General features: G+C 40.9%; 25 non-coding genes across 25 annotated transcripts; 22 read left to right on the forward strand and 3 right to left on the reverse strand.

The window, feature by feature from the left end:
* The first annotated feature begins 253 nt into the window (after positions 1 to 253).
* TRNAT-AGU (transfer RNA threonine (anticodon AGU)) lies at positions 254 to 327 on the forward strand. The gene has a single exon. It is a non-coding gene; the product is annotated as a tRNA-Thr (tRNA).
* Positions 328 to 1,094: 767 nt separating this feature from the next.
* Positions 1,095 to 1,168, forward strand: TRNAT-AGU (transfer RNA threonine (anticodon AGU)). The gene has a single exon. It is a non-coding gene; the product is annotated as a tRNA-Thr (tRNA).
* A 1,607-nt stretch (positions 1,169 to 2,775) lies between these two features.
* TRNAT-AGU (transfer RNA threonine (anticodon AGU)) lies at positions 2,776 to 2,849 on the forward strand. Its single transcript has one exon. It is a non-coding gene; the product is annotated as a tRNA-Thr (tRNA).
* Positions 2,850 to 3,616: 767 nt separating this feature from the next.
* TRNAT-AGU (transfer RNA threonine (anticodon AGU)) lies at positions 3,617 to 3,690 on the forward strand. Its single transcript has one exon. It is a non-coding gene; the product is annotated as a tRNA-Thr (tRNA).
* Positions 3,691 to 4,457: 767 nt separating this feature from the next.
* Positions 4,458 to 4,531, forward strand: TRNAT-AGU (transfer RNA threonine (anticodon AGU)). The gene has a single exon. It is a non-coding gene; the product is annotated as a tRNA-Thr (tRNA).
* A 1,607-nt stretch (positions 4,532 to 6,138) lies between these two features.
* Positions 6,139 to 6,212, forward strand: TRNAT-AGU (transfer RNA threonine (anticodon AGU)). The gene has a single exon. It is a non-coding gene; the product is annotated as a tRNA-Thr (tRNA).
* A 237-nt stretch (positions 6,213 to 6,449) lies between these two features.
* On the reverse strand, positions 6,450 to 6,522 carry TRNAK-UUU (transfer RNA lysine (anticodon UUU)). The gene has a single exon. It is a non-coding gene; the product is annotated as a tRNA-Lys (tRNA).
* A 457-nt stretch (positions 6,523 to 6,979) lies between these two features.
* TRNAT-AGU (transfer RNA threonine (anticodon AGU)) lies at positions 6,980 to 7,053 on the forward strand. Its single transcript has one exon. It is a non-coding gene; the product is annotated as a tRNA-Thr (tRNA).
* Positions 7,054 to 7,820: 767 nt separating this feature from the next.
* On the forward strand, positions 7,821 to 7,894 carry TRNAT-AGU (transfer RNA threonine (anticodon AGU)). Its single transcript has one exon. It is a non-coding gene; the product is annotated as a tRNA-Thr (tRNA).
* A 767-nt stretch (positions 7,895 to 8,661) lies between these two features.
* On the forward strand, positions 8,662 to 8,735 carry TRNAT-AGU (transfer RNA threonine (anticodon AGU)). The gene has a single exon. It is a non-coding gene; the product is annotated as a tRNA-Thr (tRNA).
* A 767-nt stretch (positions 8,736 to 9,502) lies between these two features.
* On the forward strand, positions 9,503 to 9,576 carry TRNAT-AGU (transfer RNA threonine (anticodon AGU)). Its single transcript has one exon. It is a non-coding gene; the product is annotated as a tRNA-Thr (tRNA).
* Positions 9,577 to 11,183: 1,607 nt separating this feature from the next.
* Positions 11,184 to 11,257, forward strand: TRNAT-AGU (transfer RNA threonine (anticodon AGU)). The gene has a single exon. It is a non-coding gene; the product is annotated as a tRNA-Thr (tRNA).
* Positions 11,258 to 11,494: 237 nt separating this feature from the next.
* On the reverse strand, positions 11,495 to 11,567 carry TRNAK-UUU (transfer RNA lysine (anticodon UUU)). Its single transcript has one exon. It is a non-coding gene; the product is annotated as a tRNA-Lys (tRNA).
* A 457-nt stretch (positions 11,568 to 12,024) lies between these two features.
* On the forward strand, positions 12,025 to 12,098 carry TRNAT-AGU (transfer RNA threonine (anticodon AGU)). Its single transcript has one exon. It is a non-coding gene; the product is annotated as a tRNA-Thr (tRNA).
* Positions 12,099 to 12,858: 760 nt separating this feature from the next.
* TRNAT-AGU (transfer RNA threonine (anticodon AGU)) lies at positions 12,859 to 12,932 on the forward strand. The gene has a single exon. It is a non-coding gene; the product is annotated as a tRNA-Thr (tRNA).
* A 1,608-nt stretch (positions 12,933 to 14,540) lies between these two features.
* Positions 14,541 to 14,614, forward strand: TRNAT-AGU (transfer RNA threonine (anticodon AGU)). The gene has a single exon. It is a non-coding gene; the product is annotated as a tRNA-Thr (tRNA).
* Positions 14,615 to 15,380: 766 nt separating this feature from the next.
* Positions 15,381 to 15,454, forward strand: TRNAT-AGU (transfer RNA threonine (anticodon AGU)). Its single transcript has one exon. It is a non-coding gene; the product is annotated as a tRNA-Thr (tRNA).
* Positions 15,455 to 16,220: 766 nt separating this feature from the next.
* TRNAT-AGU (transfer RNA threonine (anticodon AGU)) lies at positions 16,221 to 16,294 on the forward strand. The gene has a single exon. It is a non-coding gene; the product is annotated as a tRNA-Thr (tRNA).
* Positions 16,295 to 17,902: 1,608 nt separating this feature from the next.
* Positions 17,903 to 17,976, forward strand: TRNAT-AGU (transfer RNA threonine (anticodon AGU)). Its single transcript has one exon. It is a non-coding gene; the product is annotated as a tRNA-Thr (tRNA).
* A 767-nt stretch (positions 17,977 to 18,743) lies between these two features.
* TRNAT-AGU (transfer RNA threonine (anticodon AGU)) lies at positions 18,744 to 18,817 on the forward strand. The gene has a single exon. It is a non-coding gene; the product is annotated as a tRNA-Thr (tRNA).
* A 1,606-nt stretch (positions 18,818 to 20,423) lies between these two features.
* TRNAT-AGU (transfer RNA threonine (anticodon AGU)) lies at positions 20,424 to 20,497 on the forward strand. Its single transcript has one exon. It is a non-coding gene; the product is annotated as a tRNA-Thr (tRNA).
* Positions 20,498 to 21,262: 765 nt separating this feature from the next.
* On the forward strand, positions 21,263 to 21,336 carry TRNAT-AGU (transfer RNA threonine (anticodon AGU)). The gene has a single exon. It is a non-coding gene; the product is annotated as a tRNA-Thr (tRNA).
* Positions 21,337 to 21,573: 237 nt separating this feature from the next.
* TRNAK-UUU (transfer RNA lysine (anticodon UUU)) lies at positions 21,574 to 21,646 on the reverse strand. Its single transcript has one exon. It is a non-coding gene; the product is annotated as a tRNA-Lys (tRNA).
* A 457-nt stretch (positions 21,647 to 22,103) lies between these two features.
* On the forward strand, positions 22,104 to 22,177 carry TRNAT-AGU (transfer RNA threonine (anticodon AGU)). The gene has a single exon. It is a non-coding gene; the product is annotated as a tRNA-Thr (tRNA).
* A 767-nt stretch (positions 22,178 to 22,944) lies between these two features.
* TRNAT-AGU (transfer RNA threonine (anticodon AGU)) lies at positions 22,945 to 23,018 on the forward strand. Its single transcript has one exon. It is a non-coding gene; the product is annotated as a tRNA-Thr (tRNA).
* The last annotated feature ends 416 nt before the right edge of the window (positions 23,019 to 23,434 follow it).

The following is a 23,434-nucleotide window of genomic DNA, read 5'->3' on the forward strand; positions in this document are numbered from 1 at the left end:
GAATGTTTTGCCACATTCATGAGTGCAAACTTGCTCCCCAGTAAAGACGAACATGTGCTCCTCAATGCACACACTGGGCAATGCAGTCCACTCTAAATCGACGATTAATGACATGCTCGTTTTGTGCAATGGAGTTTCAGTCAATTGGAAAACATTTTGAAAAGTTATATTGCAACAGAAGCCCAGCCTTAAAAAAGTGGATTTCACTTCTAAATGATTACATGAGGAAGGAAAGGAGACCAGATGCAAAAAAGGTGCTGTGGCTTAGTTGGTTAAAGCGCCTGTCTAGTAAACAGGAGATCCTGAGTTCGAATCTCAGCAGCGCCTGTCTGCTTTTTTTTCGACCAATCTGTCTCCCCAATATTAAAACTTTGTACAAAGATTGCTATTTCATGCTATTTAGAAGCACAGTCAGGCTTGAAATGTTGGCAAAGCATCCAAGAACTCTGGACTCCACTACCTTAGAGTCATATTGCCCAAGGTTGCGATGCCATCAGAAATAGCACATATTAGAATGAGCAATTCATATTTCCTGCTTAATTTTTTGTAAAAGAAGCAAAGGTACGCCTGAACAGGGACTTGAACCCTGGACCCTCAGATTAAAAGTCTGATGCTCTACCGACTGAGCTATCCAGGCACAGGGATCACTGCCCATTTGAAACTTGATTTTCACTCTACAGCACCTCCATACATGGCTACCTCACTGGTCAATAAAGGAAATGAATTACTAGTGCATTACACACATTTTGACACTGGAGACATAACTTTTTTCAGTCATTCCGTATCCAGATATAGAGATTTGCAGCATCTAGGACTTTAATGTTCACCCACTTACGGATTTGAATGTTTTGCCACATTCATGAGTGCAAACTTGCTCCCCAGTAAAGACGAACATGTGCTCCTCAATGCACACACTGGGCAATGCAGTCCACTCTAAATCGACGATTAATGACATGCTCGTTTTGTGCAATGGAGTTTCAGTCAATTGGAAAACATTTTGAAAAATTATATTGCAACAGAAGCCCAGCCTTAAAAAAGTGGATTTCACTTCTAAATGATTACATGAGGAAGGAAAGGAGACCAGATGCAAAAAAGGTGCTGTGGCTTAGTTGGTTAAAGCGCCTGTCTAGTAAACAGGAGATCCTGAGTTCGAATCTCAGCAGCGCCTGTCTGCTTTTTTTTCGACCAATCTGTCTCCCCAATATTAAAACTTTGTACAAAGATTGCTATTTCATGCTATTTAGAAGCACAGTCAGGCTTGAAATGTTGGCAAAGCATCCAAGAACTCTGGACTCCACTACCTTAGAGTCATATTGCCCAAGGTTGCGATGCCATCAGAAACAGCACATATTAGAATGAGCAATTCATATTTCCTGCTTAATTTTTTGTAAAAGAAGCAAAGGTACGCCTGAACAGGGACTTGAACCCTGGACCCTCAGATTAAAAGTCTGATGCTCTACCGACTGAGCTATCCAGGCAGATGGATCACTGCCATTTGAAACTTGATTTTCACTCTACAGCGCCTCCATACATGGCTACCTCACTGGTCAATAAAGGAAATGAATTACTAGTGCATTACACACATTTTGACACTGGAGACATAACTTTTTTCAGTCATTCCGTATCCAGATATAGAGATTTGCAGCATCTAGGACTTTAATGTTCACCCACTTACGGATTTGAATGTTTTGCCACATTCATGAGTGCAAAATTGCTCCCCAGTAAAGGCGAACATGCGCTCCTCAATACACACACTGGGCAATGCAGTCCACTCTAAATCAACGATTAATGACATGCTCGTTTTGTGCAATGGAGTTTCAGTCAATTGGAAAACATTTTGTAAAGTTATATTGCAACAGAAGCCCAGCCTTAAAAAAATGGATTTCACTTCTAAATGATTACATGAGGAAGGACAGGAGATCAGATGCAAAAGAGGTGCTGTGGCTTAGTTGGTTAAAGTGCCTGTCTAGTAAACAGGAGATCCTGAGTTCGAATCTCAGCAGCGCCTGTCTGCTTTTTTTTCGACCAATCTGTCTCCCCAATATTAAAACTTTGTACAAAGATTGCTATTTCATGCTATTTAGAAGCACAGTCAGGCTTGAAATGTTGGCAAAGCATCCAAGAACTCTGGACTCCACTACCTTAGAGTCATATTGCCCAAGGTTGCGATGCCATCAGAAATAGCACATATTAGAATGAGCAATTCATATTTCCTGCTTAATTTTTTGTAAAAGAAGCAAAGGTACGCCTGAACAGGGACTTGAACCCTGGACCCTCAAATTAAAAGTCTGATGCTCTACCGACTGAGCTATCCAGGCACAGGGATCACTGCCCATTTGAAACTTGATTTTCACTCTACAGCACCTCCATACATGGCTACCTCACTGGTCAATAAAGGAAATGAATTACTACTGCATTACACACATTTTGACACTGGAGACATAACTTTTTTCAGTCATTCCGTATCCAGATATAGAGATTTGCAGCATCTAGGACTTTAATGTTCACCCACTTACGGATTTGAATGTTTTGCCACATTCATGAGTGCAAACTTGCTCCCCAGTAAAGACGAACATGTGCTCCTCAATGCACACACTGGGCAATGCAGTCCACTCTAAATCGACGATTAATGACATGCTCGTTTTGTGCAATGGAGTTTCAGTCAATTGGAAAACATTTTGAAAAGTTATATTGCAACAGAAGCCCAGCCTTAAAAAAGTGGATTTCACTTCTGATTGATTACATGAGGAAGGAAAGGAGACCAGATACAAAAAAGGTGCTGTGGCTTAGTTGGTTAAAGCGCCTGTCTAGTAAACAGGAGATCCTGAGTTCGAATCTCAGCAGCGCCTGTCTGCTTTTTTTTCGACCAATCTGTCTCCCCAATATTAAAACTTTGTACAAAGATTGCTATTTCATGCTATTTAGAAGCACAGTCAGGCTTGAAATGTTGGCAAAGCATCCAAGAATTCTGGACTCCACTACCTTAGAGTCATATTGCCCAAGGTTGCGATGCCATCAGAAATAGCACATATTAGAATGAGCAATTCATATTTCCTGCTAAATTTTTTGTAAAAGAAGCAAAGATACGCCTGAACAGGGACTTGAACCCTGGACCCTCAGATTAAAAGTCTGATGCTCTACTGACTGAGCTATCCAGGCACAGGGATCACTGCCCCTTTGAAACTTGATTTTCACTCTACAGCACCTCCACACATGGCTACCTCACTGGTCAATAAAGGAAATGAATTACTAGTGCATTACACACATTTTGACACTGGAGACATAACTTTTTTCAGTCATTCCGTATCCAGATATAGAGATTTGCAGCATCTAGGACTTTAATGTTCACCCACTTACGGATTTGAATGTTTTGCCACATTCATGAGTGCAAACTTGCTCCCCAGTAAAGACGAACATGTGCTCCTCAATGCACACACTGGGCAATGCAGTCCACTCTAAATCGACGATTAATGACATGCTCGTTTTGTGCAATGGAGTTTCAGTCAATTGGAAAACATTTTGAAAAGTTATATTGCAACAGAAGCCCAGCCTTAAAAAAGTGGATTTCACTTCTGATTGATTACATGAGGAAGGAAAGGAGACCAGATGCAAAAAAGGTGCTGTGGCTTAGTTGGTTAAAGCGCCTGTCTAGTAAACAGGAGATCCTGAGTTCGAATCTCAGCAGCGCCTGTCTGCTTTTTTTTCGACCAATCTGTCTCCCCAATATTAAAACTTTGTACAAAGATTGCTATTTCATGCTATTTAGAAGCACAGTCAGGCTTGAAATGTTGGCAAAGCATCCAAGAACTCTGGACTCCACTACCTTAGAGTCATATTGCCCAAGGTTGCGATGCCATCAGAAATAGCACATATTAGAATGAGCAATTCATATTTCCTGCTTAATTTTTTGTAAAAGAAGCAAAGGTACGCCTAAACAGGGACTTGAACCCTGGACCCTCAGATTAAAAGTCTGATGCTCTACCGATTTAGCTATCCAGGCACAGGGATCACTGCCCATTTGAAACTTGATTTTCACTCTACAGCACCTCCATACATGGCTACCTCACTGGTCAATAAAGGAAATGAATTACTAGTGCATTACACACATTTTGACACTGGAGACATAACTTTTTTCAGTCATTCCGTATCCAGATATAGAGATTTGCAGCATCTAGGACTTTAATGTTCACCCACTTACGGATTTGAATGTTTTGCCACATTCATGAGTGCAAACTTGCTCCCCAGTAAAGACGAACATGTGCTCCTCAATGCACACACTGGGCAATGCAGTCCACTCTAAATCGACGATTAATGACATGCTCGTTTTGTGCAATGGAGTTTCAGTCAATTGGAAAACATTTTGAAAAGTTATATTGCAACAGAAGCCCAGCCTTAAAAAAGTGGATTTCACTTCTGATTGATTACATGAGGAAGGAAAGGAGACCAGATGCAAAAAAGGTGCTGTGGCTTAGTTGGTTAAAGCGCCTGTCTAGTAAACAGGAGATCCTGAGTTCGAATCTCAGCAGCGCCTGTCTGCTTTTTTTTCGACCAATCTGTCTCCCCAATATTAAAACTTTGTACAAAGATTGCTATTTCATGCTATTTAGAAGCACAGTCAGGCTTGAAATGTTGGCAAAGCATCCAAGAACTCTGGACTCCACTACCTTAGAGTCATATTGCCCAAGGTTGCGATGCCATCAGAAACAGCACATATTAGAATGAGCAATTCATATTTCCTGCTTAATTTTTTGTAAAAGAAGCAAAGGTACGCCTGAACAGGGACTTGAACCCTGGACCCTCAGATTAAAAGTCTGATGCTCTACCGACTGAGCTATCCAGGCACAGGGATCACTGCCCATTTGAAACTTGATTTTCACTCTACAGCACCTCCATACATGGCTACCTCACTGGTCAATAAAGGAAATGAATTACTAGTGCATTACACACATTTTGACACTGGAGACATAACTTTTTTCAGTCATTCCGTATCCAGATATAGAGATTTGCAGCATCTAGGACTTTAATGTTCACCCACTTACGGATTTGAATGTTTTGCCACATTCATGAGTGCAAACTTGCTCCCCAGTAAAGACGAACATGTGCTCCTCAATGCACACACTGGGCAATGCAGTCCACTCTAAATCGACGATTAATGACATGCTCGTTTTGTGCAATGGAGTTTCAGTCAATTGGAAAACATTTTGAAAAGTTATATTGCAACAGAAGCCCAGCCTTAAAAAAGTGGATTTCACTTCTAAATGATTACATGAGGAAGGAAAGGAGACCAGATGCAAAAAAGGTGCTGTGGCTTAGTTGGTTAAAGCGCCTGTCTAGTAAACAGGAGATCCTGAGTTTGAATCTCAGCAGCGCCTGTTTGCTTTTTTTTCGACCAATCTGTCTCCCCAATATTAAAACTTTGTACAAAGATTGCTGTTTCATGCTATTTAGAAGCACAGTCAGGCTTGAAATGTTGGCAAAGCATCCAAGAACTCTGGACTCCACTACCTTAGAGTCATATTGCCCAAGGTTGCGATGACATCAGAAATAGCACATATTAGAATGAGCAATTCATATTTCCTGCTTATTTTTTTGTAAAAGAAGCAAAGGTACGCCTGAACAGGGACTTGAACCCTGGACCCTCAGATTAAAAGTCTGATGTTCTACCGACTGAGCTATCCAGGCACATGGATCACTGCCATTTGAAACTTGATTTTCACTCTACAGCACCTCCACACATGGCTACCTCACTGGTCAATAAAGGAAATGAATTACTAGTGCATTACACACATTTTGACACTGGAGACATAACTTTTTTCAGTCATTCCGTATCCAGATATAGAGATTTGCAGCATCTAGGACTTTAATGTTCACCCACTTACGGATTTGAATGTTTTGCCACATTCATGAGTGCAAACTTGCTCCCCAGTAAAGACGAACATGTGCTCCTCAATGCACACACTGGGCAATGCAGTCCACTCTAAATCGACGATTAATGACATGCTCGTTTTGTGCAATGGAGTTTCAGTCAATTGGAAAACATTTTGAAAAGTTATATTGCAACAGAAGCCCAGCCTTAAAAAAGTGGATTTCACTTCTAAATGATTACATGAGGAAGGAAAGGAGACCAGATGCAAAAAAGGTGCTGTGGCTTAGTTGGTTAAAGCGCCTGTCTAGTAAACAGGAGATCCTGAGTTCGAATCTCAGCAGCGCCTGTCTGCTTTTTTTTTGACCAATCTGTCTCCCCAATATTAAAACTTTGTACAAAGATTGCTATTTCATGCTATTTAGAAGCACAGTCAGGCTTGAAATGTTGGCAAAGCATCCAAGAACTCTGGACTCCACTACCTTAGAGTCATATTGCCCAAGGTTGCGATGCCATCAGAAATAGCACATATTAGAATGAGCAATTCATATTTCCTGCTTAATTTTTTGTAAAAGAAGCAAAGGTACGCCTGAACAGGGACTTGAACCCTGGACCCTCAGATTAAAAGTCTGATGCTCTACCAACTGAGCTATCCAGGCACAATGATTACTGCCCATTTGAAACTTGATTTTCACTCTACAGCACCTCCATACATGGCTACCTCACTGGTCAATAAAGGAAATGAATTACTAGTGCATTACACACATTTTGACACTGGAGACATAACTTTTTTCAGTCATTCCGTATCCAGATATAGAGATTTGCAGCATCTAGGACTTTAATGTTCACCCACTTACGGATTTGAATGTTTTGCCACATTCATGAGTGCAAACTTGCTCCCCAGTAAAGACGAACATGTGCTCCTCAATGCACACACTGGGCAATGCAGTCCACTCTAAATCGACGATTAATGACATGCTCGTTTTGTGCAATGGAGTTTCAGTCAATTGGAAAACATTTTGAAAAGTTATATTGCAATAGAAGCCCAGCCTTAAAAAAGTGGATTTCACTTCTAAATGATTACATGAGGAAGGAAAGGAGACCAGATGCAAAAAAGGTGCTGTGGCTTAGTTGGTTAAAGCGCCTGTCTAGTAAACAGGAGATCCTGAGTTCGAATCTCAGCAGCGCCTGTCTGCTTTTTTTTCGACCAATCTGTCTCCCCAATATTAAAACTTTGTACAAAGATTGCTATTTCATGCTATTTAGAAGCACAGTCAGGCTTGAAATGTTGGCAAAGCATCCAAGAACTCTGGACTCCACTACCTTAGAGTCATATTGCCCAAGGTTGCGATGCCATCAGAAATAGCACATATTAGAATGAGCAATTCATATTTCCTGCTTAATTTTTTGTAAAAGAAGCAAAGGTACACCTGAACAGGGACTTGAACCCTGGACCCTCAGATTAAAAGTCTGATGCTCTACCGACTGAGCTATCCAGGCACAGGGATCACTGCCCATTTGAAACTTGATTTTCACTCTACAGCACCTCCATACATGGCTACCTCACTGGTCAATAAAGGAAATGAATTACTAGTGCATTACACACATTTTGACACTGGAGACATAACTTTTTTCAGTCATTCCGTATCCAGATATAGAGATTTGCAGCATCTAGGACTTTAATGTTCACCCACTTACGGATTTTAATGTTTTGCCACATTCATGAGTGCAAACTTGCTCCCCAGTAAAGACAAACATGTGCTCCTCAATGCACACACTGGGCAATGCAGTCCACTCTAAATCGACGATTAATGACATGCTCGTTTTGTGCAATGGAGTTTCAGTCAATTGGAAAACATTTTGAAAAGTTATATTGCAACAGAAGCCCAGCCTTAAAAAAGTGGATTTCACTTCTAAATGATTACATGAGGAAGGAAAGGAGACCAGATGCAGAAAAGGTGCTGTGGCTTAGTTGGTTAAAGCGCCTGTCTAGTAAACAGGAGATCCTGAGTTCGAATCTCAGCAGCGCCTGTCTGCTTTTTTTTCGACCAATCTGTCTCCCCAATATTAAAACTTTGTACAAAGATTGCTATTTCATGCTATTTAGAAGCACAGTCAGGCTTGAAATGTTGGCAAAGCATCCAAGAACTCTGGACTCCACTACCTTAGAGTCATATTGCCCAAGGTTGCGATGCCATCAGAAATAGCACATATTAGAATGAGCAATTCATATTTCCTGCTTAATTTTTTGTAAAAGAAGCAAAGGTACGCCTGAACAGGGACTTGAACCCTGGACCCTCAAATTAAAAGTCTGATGCTCTACCGACTGAGCTATCCAGGCACAGGGATCACTGCCCATTTGAAACTTGATTTTCACTCTACAGCACCTCCATACATGGCTACCTCACTGGTCAATAAAGGAAATGAATTACTACTGCATTACACACATTTTGACACTGGAGACATAACTTTTTTCAGTCATTCCGTATCCAGATATAGAGATTTGCAGCATCTAGGACTTTAATGTTCACCCACTTACGGATTTGAATGTTTTGCCACATTCATGAGTGCAAACTTGCTCCCCAGTAAAGACGAACATGTGCTCCTCAATGCACACACTGGGCAATGCAGTCCACTCTAAATCGACGATTAATGACATGCTCGTTTTGTGCAATGGAGTTTCAGTCAATTGGAAAACATTTTGAAAAGTTATATTGCAACAGAAGCCCAGCCTTAAAAAAGTGGATTTCACTTCTGATTGATTACATGAGGAAGGAAAGGAGACCAGATACAAAAAAGGTGCTGTGGCTTAGTTGGTTAAAGCGCCTGTCTAGTAAACAGGAGATCCTGAGTTCGAATCTCAGCAGCGCCTGTCTGCTTTTTTTTCGACCAATCTGTCTCCCCAATATTAAAACTTTGTACAAAGATTGCTATTTCATGCTATTTAGAAGCACAGTCAGGCTTGAAATGTTGGCAAAGCATCCAAGAATTCTGGACTCCACTACCTTAGAGTCATATTGCCCAAGGTTGCGATGCCATCAGAAATAGCACATATTAGAATGAGCAATTCATATTTCCTGCTAAATTTTTTGTAAAAGAAGCAAAGATACGCCTGAACAGGGACTTGAACCCTGGACCCTCAGATTAAAAGTCTGATGCTCTACTGACTGAGCTATCCAGGCACAGGGATCACTGCCCCTTTGAAACTTGATTTTCACTCTACAGCACCTCCACACATGGCTACCTCACTGGTCAATAAAGGAAATGAATTACTAGTGCATTACACACATTTTGACACTGGAGACATAACTTTTTTCAGTCATTCCGTATCCAGATATAGAGATTTGCAGCATCTAGGACTTTAATGTTCACCCACTTACGGATTTGAATGTTTTGCCACATTCATGAGTGCAAACTTGCTCCCCAGTAAAGACGAACATGTGCTCCTCAATGCACACACTGGGCAATGCAGTCCACTCTAAATCGACGATTAATGACATGCTCGTTTTGTGCAATGGAGTTTCAGTCAATTGGAAAACATTTTGAAAAGTTATATTGCAACAGAAGCCCAGCCTTAAAAAAGTGGATTTCACTTCTGATTGATTACATGAGGAAGGAAAGGAGACCAGATGCAAAAAAGGTGCTGTGGCTTAGTTGGTTAAAGCGCCTGTCTAGTAAACAGGAGATCCTGAGTTCGAATCTCAGCAGCGCCTGTCTGCTTTTTTTTCGACCAATCTGTCTCCCCAATATTAAAACTTTGTACAAAGATTGCTATTTCATGCTATTTAGAAGCACAGTCAGGCTTGAAATGTTGGCAAAGCATCCAAGAACTCTGGACTCCACTACCTTAGAGTCATATTGCCCAAGGTTGCGATGCCATCAGAAACAGCACATATTAGAATGAGCAATTCATATTTCCTGCTTAATTTTTTGTAAAAGAAGCAAAGGTACGCCTGAACAGGGACTTGAACCCTGGACCCTCAGATTAAAAGTCTGATGCTCTACCGACTGAGCTATCCAGGCACAGGGATCACTGCCCATTTGAAACTTGATTTTCACTCTACAGCACCTCCATACATGGCTACCTCACTGGTCAATAAAGGAAATGAATTACTAGTGCATTACACACATTTTGACACTGGAGACATAACTTTTTTCAGTCATTCCGTATCCAGATATAGAGATTTGCAGCATCTAGGACTTTAATGTTCACCCACTTACGGATTTGAATGTTTTGCCACATTCATGAGTGCAAACTTGCTCCCCAGTAAAGACGAACATGTGCTCCTCAATGCACACACTGGGCAATGCAGTCCACTCTAAATCGACGATTAATGACATGCTCGTTTTGTGCAATGGAGTTTCAGTCAATTGGAAAACATTTTGAAAAGTTATATTGCAACAGAAGCCCAGCCTTAAAAAAGTCGATTTCACTTCTAAATGATTACATGAGGAAGGAAAGGAGACCAGATGCAAAAAAGGTGCTGTGGCTTAGTTGGTTAAAGCGCCTGTCTAGTAAACAGGAGATCCTGAGTTTGAATCTCAGCAGCGCCTGTTTGCTTTTTTTTCGACCAATCTGTCTCCCCAATATTAAAACTTTGTACAAAGATTGCTGTTTCATGCTATTTAGAAGCACAGTCAGGCTTGAAATGTTGGCAAAGCATCCAAGAACTCTGGACTCCACTACCTTAGAGTCATATTGCCCAAGGTTGCGATGACATCAGAAATAGCACATATTAGAATGAGCAATTCATATTTCCTGCTTATTTTTTTGTAAAAGAAGCAAAGGTACGCCTGAACAGGGACTTGAACCCTGGACCCTCAGATTAAAAGTCTGATGTTCTACCGACTGAGCTATCCAGGCACATGGATCACTGCCATTTGAAACTTGATTTTCACTCTACAGCACCTCCACACATGGCTACCTCACTGGTCAATAAAGGAAATGAATTACTAGTGCATTACACACATTTTGACACTGGAGACATAACTTTTTTCAGTCATTCCGTATCCAGATATAGAGATTTGCAGCATCTAGGACTTTAATGTTCACCCACTTACGGATTTGAATGTTTTGCCACATTCATGAGTGCAAACTTGCTCCCCAGTAAAGACGAACATGTGCTCCTCAATGCACACACTGGGCAATGCAGTCCACTCTAAATCGACGATTAATGACATGCTCGTTTTGTGCAATGGAGTTTCAGTCAATTGGAAAACATTTTGAAAAGTTATATTGCAACAGAAGCCCAGCCTTAAAAAAGTGGATTTCACTTCTAAATGATTACATGAGGAAGGAAAGGAGACCAGATGCAAAAAAGGTGCTGTGGCTTAGTTGGTTAAAGCGCCTGTCTAGTAAACAGGAGATCCTGAGTTCGAATCTCAGCAGCGCCTGTCTGCTTTTTTTTTGACCAATCTGTCTCCCCAATATTAAAACTTTGTACAAAGATTGCTATTTCATGCTATTTAGAAGCACAGTCAGGCTTGAAATGTTGGCAAAGCATCCAAGAACTCTGGACTCCACTACCTTAGAGTCATATTGCCCAAGGTTGCGATGCCATCAGAAATAGCACATATTAGAATGAGCAATTCATATTTCCTGCTTAATTTTTTGTAAAAGAAGCAAAGGTACGCCTGAACAGGGACTTGAACCCTGGACCCTCAGATTAAAAGTCTGATGCTCTACCAACTGAGCTATCCAGGCACAATGATTACTGCCCATTTGAAACTTGATTTTCACTCTACAGCACCTCCATACATGGCTACCTCACTGGTCAATAAAGGAAATGAATTACTAGTGCATTACACACATTTTGACACTGGAGACATAACTTTTTTCAGTCATTCCGTATCCAGATATAGAGATTTGCAGCATCTAGGACTTTAATGTTCACCCACTTACGGATTTGAATGTTTTGCCACATTCATGAGTGCAAACTTGCTCCCCAGTAAAGACGAACATGTGCTCCTCAATGCACACACTGGGCAATGCAGTCCACTCTAAATCGACGATTAATGACATGCTCGTTTTGTGCAATGGAGTTTCAGTCAATTGGAAAACATTTTGAAAAGTTATATTGCAATAGAAGCCCAGCCTTAAAAAAGTGGATTTCACTTCTAAATGATTACATGAGGAAGGAAAGGAGACCAGATGCAAAAAAGGTGCTGTGGCTTAGTTGGTTAAAGCGCCTGTCTAGTAAACAGGAGATCCTGAGTTCGAATCTCAGCAGCGCCTGTCTGCTTTTTTTTCGACCAATCTGTCTCCCCAATATTAAAACTTTGTACAAAGATTGCTATTTCATGCTATTTAGAAGCACAGTCAGGCTTGAAATGTTGGCAAAGCATCCAAGAACTCTGGACTCCACTACCTTAGAGTCATATTGCCCAAGGTTGCGATAAAATAGCACATATTAGAATGAGCAATTCATATTTCCTGCTTAATTTTTTGTAAAAGAAGCAAAGGTACACCTGAACAGGGACTTGAACCCTGGACCCTCAGATTAAAAGTCTGATGCTCTACCGACTGAGCTATCCAGGCACAGGGATCACTGCCCATTTGAAACTTGATTTTCACTCTACAGCACCTCCATACATGGCTACCTCACTGGTCAATAAAGGAAATGAATTACTAGTGCATTACACACATTTTGACACTGGAGACATAACTTTTTTCAGTCATTCCGTATCCAGATATAGAGATTTGCAGCATCTAGGACTTTAATGTTCACCCACTTACGGATTTTAATGTTTTGCCACATTCATGAGTGCAAACTTGCTCCCCAGTAAAGACAAACATGTGCTCCTCAATGCACACACTGGGCAATGCAGTCCACTCTAAATCGACGATTAATGACATGCTCGTTTTGTGCAATGGAGTTTCAGTCAATTGGAAAACATTTTGAAAAGTTATATTGCAACAGAAGCCCAGCCTTAAAAAAGTGGATTTCACTTCTAAATGATTACATGAGGAAGGAAAGGAGACCAGATGCAGAAAAGGTGCTGTGGCTTAGTTGGTTAAAGCGCCTGTCTAGTAAACAGGAGATCCTGAGTTCGAATCTCAGCAGCGCCTGTCTGCTTTTTTTTCGACCAATCTGTCTCCCCAATATTAAAACTTTGTACAAAGATTGCTATTTCATGCTATTTAGAAGCACAGTCAGGCTTGAAATGTTGGCAAAGCATCCAAGAACTCTGGACTCCACTACCTTAGAGTCATATTGCCCAAGGTTGCGATGCCATCAGAAACAGCACATATTAGAATGAGCAATTCATATTTCCTGCTTAATTTTTTGTAAAAGAAGCAAAGGTACGCCTGAAAAGGGACTTGAACCCTGGACCCTCAGATTAAAAGTCTGATGCTCTACCGACTGAGCTATCCAGGCACAGGGATCACTGCCTATTTGAAACTTGATTTTCACTCTACAGCACCTCCATACATGGCTACCTCACTGGTCAATAAAGGAAATGAATTACTAGTGCATTACACACATTTTGACACTGGAGACATAACTTTTTTCAGTCATTCCGTATCCAGATATAGAGATTTGCAGCATCTAGGACTTTAATGTTCACCCACTTACGGATTTGAATGTTTTGCCACATTCATGAGTGCAAAATTGCTCCCCAGTAAAGGCGAACATGTGCTCCTCAATACACACACTGGGCAATGCAGTCCACTCTAAATCAACGATTAATGACATGCTCGTTTTGTGCAATGGAGTTTCAGTCAATTGGAAAACATTTTGTAAAGTTATATTGCAACAGAAGCCCAGCCTTAAAAAAATGGATTTCACTTCTAAATGATTACATGAGGAAGGACAGGAGATCAGATGCAAAAGAGGTGCTGTGGCTTAGTTGGTTAAAGTGCCTGTCTAGTAAACAGGAGATCCTGAGTTCGAATCTCAGCAGCGCCTGTCTGCTTTTTTTTCGACCAATCTGTCTCCCCAATATTAAAACTTTGTACAAAGATTGCTATTTCATGCTATTTAGAAGCACAGTCAGGCTTGAAATGTTGGCAAAGCATCCAAGAACTCTGGACTCCACTACCTTAGAGTCATATTGCCCAAGGTTGCGATGCCATCAGAAATAGCACATATTAGAATGAGCAATTCATATTTCCTGCTTAATTTTTTGTAAAAGAAGCAAAGGTACGCCTGAACAGGGACTTGAACCCTGGACCCTCAAATTAAAAGTCTGATGCTCTACCGACTGAGCTATCCAGGCACAGGGATCACTGCCCATTTGAAACTTGATTTTCACTCTACAGCACCTCCATACATGGCTACCTCACTGGTCAATAAAGGAAATGAATTACTAGTGCATTACACACATTTTGACACTGGAGACATAACTTTTTTCAGTCATTCCGTATCCAGATATAGAGATTTGCAGCATCTAGGACTTTAATGTTCACCCACTTACGGATTTGAATGTTTTGCCACATTCATGAGTGCAAACTTGCTCCCCAGTAAAGACGAACATGTGCTCCTCAATGCACACACTGGGCAATGCAGTCCACTCTAAATCGACGATTAATGACATGCTCGTTTTGTGCAATGGAGTTTCAGTCAATTGGAAAACATTTTGAAAAGTTATATTGCAACAGAAGCCCAGCCTTAAAAAAGTGAATTTCACTTCTGATTGATTACATGAGGAAGGAAAGGAGACCAGATACAAAAAAGGTGCTGTGGCTTAGTTGGTTAAAGCGCCTGTCTAGTAAACAGGAGATCCTGAGTTCGAATCTCAGCAGCGCCTGTCTGCTTTTTTTTCGACCAATCTGTCTCCCCAATATTAAAACTTTGTACAAAGATTGCTATTTCATGCTATTTAGAAGCACAGTCAGGCTTGAAATGTTGGCAAAGCATCCAAGAATTCTGGACTCCACTACCTTAGAGTCATATTGCCCAAGGTTGCGATGCCATCAGAAATAGCAGATATTAGAATGAGCAATTCATATTTCCTGCTAAATTTTTTGTAAAAGAAGCAAAGATACGCCTGAACAGGGACTTGAACCCTGGACCCTCAGATTAAAAGTCTGATGCTCTACGACTGAGCTATCCAGGCACAGGGATCTCTGCCCCTTTGAAACTTGATTTTCACTCTACAGCACCTCCACACATGGCTACCTCACTGGTCAATAAAGGAAATGAATTACTAGTGCATTACACACATTTTGACACTGGAGACATAACTTTTTTCAGTCATTCCGTATCCAGATATAGAGATTTGCAGCATCTAGGACTTTAATGTTCACCCACTTACGGATTTGAATGTTTTGCCACATTCATGAGTGCAAACTTGCTCCCCAGTAAAGACGAACATGTGCTCCTCAATGCACACACTGGGCAATGCAGTCCACTCTAAATCGACGATTAATGACATGCTCGTTTTGTGCAATGGAGTTTCAGTCAATTGGAAAACATTTTGAAAAGTTATATTGCAACAGAAGCCCAGCCTTAAAAAAGTGGATTTCACTTCTGATTGATTACATGAGGAAGGAAAGGAGACCCGATGCAAAAAAGGTGCTGTGGCTTAGTTGGTTAAAGCGCCTGTCTAGTAAACAGGAGATCCTGAGTTCGAATCTCAGCAGCGCCTGTCTGCTTTTTTTTCGACCAATCTGTCTCCCCAATATTAAAACTTTGTACAAAGATTGCTGTTTCATGCTATTTAGAAGCACAGTCAGGCTTGAAATGTTGGCAAAGCATCCAAGAACTCTGGACTCCACTACCTTAGAGTCATATTGCCCAAGGTTGCGATGCCATCAGAAATAGCACATATTAGAATGAGCAATTCATATTTCCTGCTTATTTTTTTGTAAAAGAAGCAAAGGTACGCCTGAACAGGGACTTGAACCCTGGACCCTCAGATTAAAAGTCTGATGCTCTACCGACTGAGCTATCCAGGCAGATGGATCACTGCCATTTGAAACTTGATTTTCACTCTACAGCACCTCCATACATGGCTACCTCACTGGTCAATAAAGGAAATGAATTACTAGTGCATTACACACATTTTGACACTGGAGACATAACTTTTTTCAGTCATTCCGTATCCAGATATAGAGATTTGCAGCATCTAGGACTTTAATGTTCACCCACTTACGGATTTGAATGTTTTGCCACATTCATGAGTGCAAACTTGCTCCCCAGTAAAGACGAACATGTGCTCCTCAATGCACACACTGGGCAAAGCAGTCCACTCTAAATCGACGATTAATGACATGCTCGTTTTGTGCAATGGAGTTTCAGTCAATTGGAAAACATTTTGAAAAGTTATATTGCAACAGAAGCCCAGCCTTAAAAAAGTGGATTTCACTTCTAAATGATTACATGAGGAAGGAAAGGAGACCAGATGCAAAAAGGGTGCTGTGGCTTAGTTGGTTAAAGCGCCTGTCTAGTAAACAGGAGATCCTGAGTTCGAATCTCAGCAGCGCCTGTCTGCTTTTTTTTCGACCAATCTGTCTCCCCAATATTAAAACTTTGTACAAAGATTGCTATTTCATGCTATTTAGAAGCACAGTGAGGCTTGAAATGTTGGCAAAGCATCCAAGAACTCTGGACTCCACTACCTTAGAGTCATATTGCCCAAGGTTGCGATGCCATCAGAAATAGCACATATTAGAATGAGCAATTCATATTTCCTGCTTAATTTTTTGTAAAAGAAGCAAAGGTACGCCTAAACAGGGACTTGAACCCTGGACCCTCAGATTAAAAGTCTGATGCTCTACCGATTTAGCTATCCAGGCACAGGGATCACTGCCCATTTGAAACTTGATTTTCACTCTACAGCACCTCCATACATGGCTACCTCACTGGTCAATAAAGGAAATGAATTACTAGTGCATTACACACATTTTGACACTGGAGACATAACTTTTTTCAGTCATTCCGTATCCAGATATAGAGATTTGCAGCATCTAGGACTTTAATTTTCACCCACTTACGGATTTGAATGTTTTGCCACATTCATGAGTGCAAACTTGCTCCCCAGTAAAGACGAACATGTGCTCCTCAATGCACACACTGGGCAATGCAGTCCACTCTAAATCGACGATTAATGACATGCTCGTTTTGTGCAATGGAGTTTCAGTCAATTGGAAAACATTTTGAAAAGTTATATTGCAACAAAAGCCCAGCCTTAAAAAAGTGGATTTCACTTCTGATTGATTACATGAGGAAGGAAAGGAGACCAGATGCAAAAAAGGGGCTGTGGCTTAGTTGGTTAAAGCGCCTGTCTAGTAAACAGGAGATCCTGAGTTCGAATCTCAGCAGCGCCTGTCTGCTTTTTTTTCGACCAATCTGTCTCCCCAATATTAAAACTTTGTACAAAGATTGCTATTTCATGCTATTTAGAAGCACAGTCAGGCTTGAAATGTTGGCAAAGCATCCAAGAACTCTGGACTCCACTACCTTAGAGTCATATTGCCCAAGGTTGCGATGCCATCAGAAACAGCACATATTAGAATGAGCAATTCATATTTCCTGCTTAATTTTTTGTAAAAGAAGCAAAGGTACGCCTGAACAGGGACTTGAACCCTGGACCCTCAGATTAAAAGTCTGATGCTCTACCGACTGAGCTATCCAGGGACATGGATCACTGCCATTTGAAACTTGATTTTCACTCTACAGCGCCTCCATACATGGCTACCTCACTGGTCAATAAAGGAAATGAATTACTAGTGCATTACACACATTTTGACACTGGAGACATAACTTTTTTCAGTCATTCCTTATCCAGATATAGAGATTTGCAGCATCTAGGACTTTAATGTTCACCCACTTACGGATTTGAATGTTTTGCCACATTCATGAGTGCAAAATTGCTCCCCAGTAAAGGCGAACATGTGCTCCTCAATACACACACTGGGCAATGCAGTCCACTCTAAATCAACGATTAATGACATGCTCGTTTTGTGCAATGGAGTTTCAGTCAATTGGAAAACATTTTGTAAAGTTATATTGCAACAGAAGCCCAGCCTTAAAAAAAGTGGATTTCACTTCTAAATGATTACATGAGGAAGGAAAGGAGATCAGATGCAAGAGAGGTGCTGTGGCTTAGTTGGTTAAAGCGCCTGTCTAGTAAACAGGAGATCCTGAGTTCGAATCTCAGCAGCGCCTGTCTGCTTTTTTTTCGACCAATCTGTCTCCCCAATATTAAAACTTTGTACAAAGATTGTTATTTCATGCTATTTAGAAGCACAGTCAGGCTTGAAATGTTGGCAAAGCATCCAAGAATTCTGGACTCCACTACCTTAGAGTCATATTGCCCAAGGTTGCGATGCCATCAGAAATAGCACATATTAGAATGAGCAATTCATATTTCCTGCTAAATTTTTTGTAAAAGAAGCAAAGATACGCCTGAACAGGGACTTGAACCCTGGACCCTCAGATTAAAAGTCTGATGCTCTACCGACTGAGCTATCCAGGCACAGGGATCACTGCCCATTTGAAACTTGATTTTCACTCTACAGCACCTCCATACATGGCTACCTCACTGGTCAATAAAGGAAATGAATTACTAGTGCATTACACACATTTTGACACTGGAGACATAACTTTTTTCAGTCATTCCGTATCCAGATATAGAGATTTGCAGCATCTAGGACTTTAATGTTCACCCACTTACGGATTTTAATGTTTTGCCACATTCATGAGTGCAAACTTGCTCCCCAGTAAAGACGAACATGTGCTCCTCAATGCACACACTGGGCAATGCAGTCCACTCTAAATCGACGATTAATGACATGCTCGTTTTGTGCAATGGAGTTTCAGTCAATTGGAAAACATTTTGAAAAGTTATATTGCAACAGAAGCCCAGCCTTAAAAAAGTGGATTTCACTTCTAAATGATTACATGAGGAAGGAAAGGAGACCATATGCAAAAAAGGTGCTGTGGCTTAGTTGGTTAAAGCGCCTGTCTAGTAAACAGGAGATCCTGAGTTCGAATCTCAGCAGCGCCTGTCTGCTTTTTTTCGACCAATCTGTCTCCCCAATGTTAAAACTTTGTACAAAGATTGCTATTTCATGCTATTTAGAAGCACAGTCAGGCTTGATATGTTGGCAAAGCATCCAAGAACTCTGGACTCCACTACCTTAGAGTCATATTGCCCAAGGTTGCGATGCCATCAGAAATAGCACATATTAGAATGGGCAATTCATATTTCCTGCTTAATTTTTTGTAAAAGAAGCAAAGGTACGCCTGAACAGGGACTTGAACCCTGGACCCTCAGATTAAAAGTCTGATGCTCTACCGACTGAGCTATCCAGGCAGATGGATCACTGCCATTTGAAACTTGATTTTCACTCTACAGCACCTCCATACATGGCTACCTCACTGGTCAATAAAGGAAATGAATTACTAGTGCATTACACACATTTTGACACTGGAGCCATAACTTTTTTCAGTCATTCCGTATCCAGATATAGAGATTTGCAGCATCTAGGACTTTAATGTTCACCCACTTACGGATTTGAATGTTTTGCCACATTCATGAGTGCAAACTTGCTCCCCAGTAAAGATGAACATGTGCTCCTCAATGCACACACTGGACAATGCAGTCCACTCTAAATCGACGATTAATGACATGCTCGTTTTGTGCAATGGAGTTTCAGTCAATTGGAAAACATTTTGAAAAGTTATATTGCAACAGAAGCCCAGCCTTAAAAAAGTGGATTTCACTTCTAAATGATTACATGAGGAAGGAAAGGAGACCAGATGCAAAAAAGGTGCTGTGGCTTAGTTGGTTAAAGCGCCTGTCTAGTAAACAGGAGATTCTGAGTTCGAATCTCAGCAGCGCCTGTCTGCTTTTTTTTCGACCAATCTGTCTCCCCAATATTAAAACTTTGTACAAAGATTGCTATTTCATGCTATTTAGAAGCACAGTGAGGCTTGAAATGTTGGCAAAGCATCCAAGAACTCTGGACTCCACTACCTTAGAGTCATATTGCCCAAGGTTGCGATGCCATCAGAAATAGCACATATTAGAATGAGCAATTCATATTTCCTGCTTAATTTTTTGTAAAAGAAGCAAAGGTACGCCTGAACAGGGACTTGAACCCTGGACCCTCAGATTAAAAGTCTGATGCTCTACCGACTGAGCTATCCAGGCACAGGGATCACTGCCCATTTGAAACTTGATTTTCACTCTGCAGCACCTCCATACATGGCTACCTCACTGGTCAATAAAGGAAATGAATTACTAGTGCATTACACACATTTTGACACTGGAGACATAACTTTTTTCAGTCATTCCGTATCCAGATATAGAGATTTGCAGCATCTAGGACTTTAATGTTCACCCACTTACGGATTTGAATGTTTTGCCACATTCATGAGTGCAAACTTGCTCCCCAGTAAAGACGAACATGTGCTCCTCAATGCACACACTGGGCAATGCAGTCCACTCTAAATCGATGATTAATGACATGCTCGTTTTGTGCAATGGAGTTTCAGTCAATTGGAAAACATTTTGAAAAGTTATATTGCAACAGAAGCCCAGCCTTAAAAAAGTGGATTTCACTTCTAAATGATTACATGAGGAAGGAAAGGAGACCAGATGCAAAAAAGGTGCTGTGGCTTAGTTGGTTAAAGCGCCTGTCTAGTAAACAGGAGATCCTGAGTTCGAATCTCAGCAGCGCCTGTCTGCTTTTTTTCGACCAATCTGTCTCCCCAATATTAAAATTTTGTACAAAGATTGCTATTTCATGCTATTTAGAAGCACAGTCAGGCTTGATATGTTGGCAAAGCATCCAAGAACTCTGGACTCCACTACCTTAGAGTCATATTGCCCAAGGTTGCGATGCCATCAGAAATAGCACATATTAGAATGGGCAATTCATATTTCCTGCTTAATTTTTTGTAAAAGAAGCAAAGATACGCCTGAACAGGGACTTGAACCCTGGACCCTCAGATTAAAAGTCTGATGCTCTACCGACTGAGCTATCCAGGCAGATGGATCACTGCCATTTGAAACTTGATTTTCACTCTACAGCACCTCCATACATGGCTACCTCACTGGTCAATAAAGGAAATGAATTACTAGTGCATTACACACATTTTGACACTGGAGACATAACTTTTTTCAGTCATTCCGTATCCAGATATAGAGATTTGCAGCATCTAGGACTTTAATGTTCACCCACTTACGGATTTGAATGTTTTGCCACATTCATGAGTGCAAACTTGCTCCCCAGTAAAGACGAACATGTGCTCCTCAATGCACACACTGGGCAATGCAGTCCACTCTAAATCGACGATTAATGACATGCTCGTTTTGTGCAATGGAGTTTCAGTGAATTGGAAAACATTTTGAAAAGTTATATTGCAACAGAAGCCCAGCCTTAAAAAAGTGGATTTCACTTCTAAATGATTACATGAGGAAGGAAAGGAGACCAGATGCAAAAAAGGTGCTGTGGCTTAGTTGGTTAAAGCGCCTGTCTAGTAAACAGGAGATCCTGAGTTCGAATCTCAGCAGCGCCTGTCTGCTTTTTTTTCGACCAATCTGTCTCCCCAATATTAAAACTTTGTACAAAGATTGCTATTTCATGCTATTTAGAAGCACAGTCAAGCTTGAAATGTTGGCAAAGCATCCAAGAACTCTGGACTCCACTACCTTAGAGTCATATTGCCCAAGGTTGCGATGCCATCAGAAATAGCACATATTAGAATGAGCAATTCATATTTCCTGCTTAATTTTTTGTAAAAGAAGCAAAGGTACGCCTGAACAGGGACTTGAACCCTGGACCCTCAGATTAAAAGTCTGATGCTCTACCAACTGAGCTATCCAGGCACAATGATCACTGCCCATTTGAAACTTGATTTTCACTCTACAGCACCTCCATACATGGCTACCTCACTGGTCAATAAAGGAAATGAATTACTAGTGCATTATACACATTTTGACACTGGAGACATAACTTTTTTCAGTCATTCCGTATCCAGATATAGAGATTTGCAGCATCTAGGACTTTAATGTTCACCCACTTACGGATTTGAATGTTTTGCCACATTCATGAGTGCAAACTTGCTCCCCAGTAAAGACGAACATGTGCTCCTCAATGCACACACTGGGCAATGCAGTCCACTCTAAATCGACGATTAATGACATGCTCGTTTTGTGCAATGGAGTTTCAGTCAATTGGAAAACATTTTGAAAAGTTATATTGCAATAGAAGCCCAGCCTTAAAAAAGTGGATTTCACTTCTAAATGATTACATGAGGAAGGAAAGGAGACCAGATGCAAAAAAGGTGCTGTGGCTTAGTTGGTTAAAGCGCCTGTCTAGTAAACAGGAGATCCTGAGTTCGAATCTCAGCAGCGCCTGTCTGCTTTTTTTTCGACCAATCTGTCTCCCCAATATTAAAACTTTGTACAAAGATTGCTATTTCATGCTATTTAGAAGCACAGTCAGGCTTGAAATGTTGGCAAAGCATCCAAGAACTCTGGACTCCACTACCTTAGAGTCATATTGCCCAAGGTTGCGATGCCATCAGAAATAGCACATATTAGAATGAGCAATTCATATTTCCTGCTTAATTTTTTGTAAAAGAAGCAAAGGTACGCCTGAACAGGGACTTGAACCCTGGACCCTCAGATTAAAAGTCTGATGCTCTACCGACTGAGCTATCCAGGCACAGGGATCACTGCCCATTTGAAACTTGATTTTCACTCTACAGCACCTCCATACATGGCTACCTCACTGGTCAATAAAGGAAATGAATTACTAGTGCATTACACACATTTTGACACTGGAGACATAACTTTTTTCAGTCATTCCGTATCCAGATATAGAGATTTGCAGCATCTAGGACTTTAATGTTCACCCACTTACGGATTTTAATGTTTTGCCACATTCATGAGTGCAAACTTGCTCCCCAGTAAAGACAAACATGTGCTCCTCAATGCACACACTGGGCAATGCAGTCCACTCTAAATCGACGATTAATGACATGCTCGTTTTGTGCAATGGAGTTTCAGTCAATTGGAAAACATTTTGAAAAGTTATATTGCAACAGAAGCCCAGCCTTAAAAAAGTGGATTTCACTTCTAAATGATTACATGAGGAAGGAAAGGAGACCAGATGCAGAAAAGGTGCTGTGGCTTAGTTGGTTAAAGCGCCTGTCTAGTAAACAGGAGATCCTGAGTTCGAATCTCAGCAGCGCCTGTCTGCTTTTTTTTCGACCAATCTGTCTCCCCAATATTAAAACTTTGTACAAAGATTGCTATTTCATGCTATTTAGAAGCACAGTCAGGCTTGAAATGTTGGCAAAGCATCCAAGAACTCTGGACTCCACTACCTTAGAGTCATATTGCCCAAGGTTGCGATGCCATCAGAAATAGCACATATTAGAATGAGCAATTCATATTTCCTGCTTAATTTTTTGTAAAAGAAGCAAAGGTACCCCTGAACAGGGACTTGAACCCTGGACCCTCAGATTAAAAGTCTGATGCTCTACCGACTGAGCTACCCAGGCACAAGGATCACTGCCCATTTGAAACTTGATTTTCACTCTACAGCACCTCCATACATGGCTAGCTCACTGGTCAATAAAGGATATGAATTACTAGTGCATTACACAC

Source organism: Ambystoma mexicanum, unplaced genomic scaffold, assembly GCF_040938575.1.
Source record: "Ambystoma mexicanum isolate Mex_15411 unplaced genomic scaffold, UKY_AmexF1_1 Mex_scaf1, whole genome shotgun sequence".
Classification (NCBI taxonomy): Eukaryota; Metazoa; Chordata; class Amphibia; order Caudata; family Ambystomatidae; genus Ambystoma; species Ambystoma mexicanum.